The following is a 1,719-nucleotide window of genomic DNA, read 5'->3' as shown; positions in this document are numbered from 1 at the left end:
TCTCTCTCTCTCTCTCTCTCTCTTTCTCTCTCTCTCTCTTTCAAAAAAGTCACTCTCTCTCTCTCTCTCTCTCTCTCTCTCTCTCTCTCTCTCTTTCTCCCTGTCTCTCTCTCTCTCTTTCGAAAAAGGGTTTCTCTGTAGCTTTGGATTTCTCTATAGCTTTGGTTCCTGTCTTAGAACTTGCTCTGTACACCAGAACTCACAGAAATCAGCCTGCCTCTGCCTCCCGAGTGCTGGGATTAAAGGCATGCGCCACCACCATCTGGCTTGGTGGTGGCACTCTCTTTTAATTGCCACGGCAGAATTAGGAAAAGTCTTATGGTCTGGACACAATTTTGGAGTGACTATTATTCATCACACTGAGACTGGAACTCGTTTCTGTCCCCGAAGCCTATTTTTCTCCAGGGTTTGCACTCTAGGAGGTCTCTTTGGTTGATCTGCCCTGTCATAGGCCTGGCACTGATTCTTTAAGAAGCATCCCCTGGCTAGACGGCCACGCACATGCCTTTAATCCAGCTTTCACTCAGGAGAGAGAACAGGTGGATTTCTGCGTTTGAGACCAGACAGGTCTACAGAGTGAGACCCCCATCTCCAAAGCAACCAAAAAGAGAGTGACCAAAATAAACAAAAAAGAAGCAGTCACTGGTAACACGACTCTTTGACATCAGTCAGATCCTACTGGAAGGACGCAGTCTTTTCAGACCACGATATGCCACACAGCTTCAGGTGTGTGGCGGCTCCTCAGCCAGGACTGAATCACACGTTAGTTGCTTACAGGTTTCAACCACTTGGCAGCTTCAGTCGGGGTTCTGGGCTTGCCCAGGTCATGTCTGACCTTCACTTGGAATGTCACTGTGCTCTCTCTTTTGGTCTTGACTATGCTGTGGGCATCCACGATTGAAAAGTAGCTTCACTTTCGTATGGGGAGACATTCGGCAATCAGTGCGATTCTGAAGAGCAATCTTAATAAGATGGGTATGGAGACTATTTAATGGCAGTTTTTAATCCTCATTCACATGTGTGCCTGAGAAATGTGAGTCAGAAAAATGGAGGATTCTGGCAAAACGTAGAGCCTAACTGTGGCCTGTTTCCCTCACTCGGTGCTAGATGAGTGTAAGTGATGTCTCTTTCCAGACGTTTCTGCAGCCCTGGAGGAAGGAGCTGCACAGACCATGTTTACCACCGTGCACTTTGAACATTGCCTAACAGGACCATTCCCATTTAGTAGACTGGTGATGTGTCAATCAGGGGAGAAGCAGGATATTTTTATGCTGTGATAGTTTAAAGAAACGATCTTTATTTTTAAGTGTTCATCTGGATAGACATGCCAATGAATATTTCGGTCACATTTTGAGCAAAACTCACAAGTTGTTTTTTTTTAAACTTTACATGTGTACACAAGATGACACAATTTTATGGGCTCTTAAAAGAACAAGGCATGAGGAATACAGTGAGATACAAGCTCATAACCACATCGAAGTCAGTGAGGATATCTGATTCAACACAAAAGGTCACCAAGCTGTGTTTTAGAGGGAGAGCTATCTGAAGAAGGGGTTGCGGATGTGCTCCGAGGCCCTTTGTGGGACGCTGTAAGCCATGGGGGGGGGAGACAGAAAAATGCTAGGTTTTACTCAGCCTAACAGGGAACTATGGGTTGGCGGGGTTTCACGTATCAGGTCTGACTGTTTATTCAATGACCGCAAAGAAAAGTAGGCTCTG

The sequence above is a fragment of the Microtus ochrogaster genome, linkage group LG4, assembly GCF_000317375.1.
Source record: "Microtus ochrogaster isolate Prairie Vole_2 linkage group LG4, MicOch1.0, whole genome shotgun sequence".
Lineage (NCBI taxonomy): Eukaryota > Metazoa > Chordata > Mammalia > Rodentia > Cricetidae > Microtus > Microtus ochrogaster.
This window is presented reverse-complemented; position numbering follows the sequence as displayed.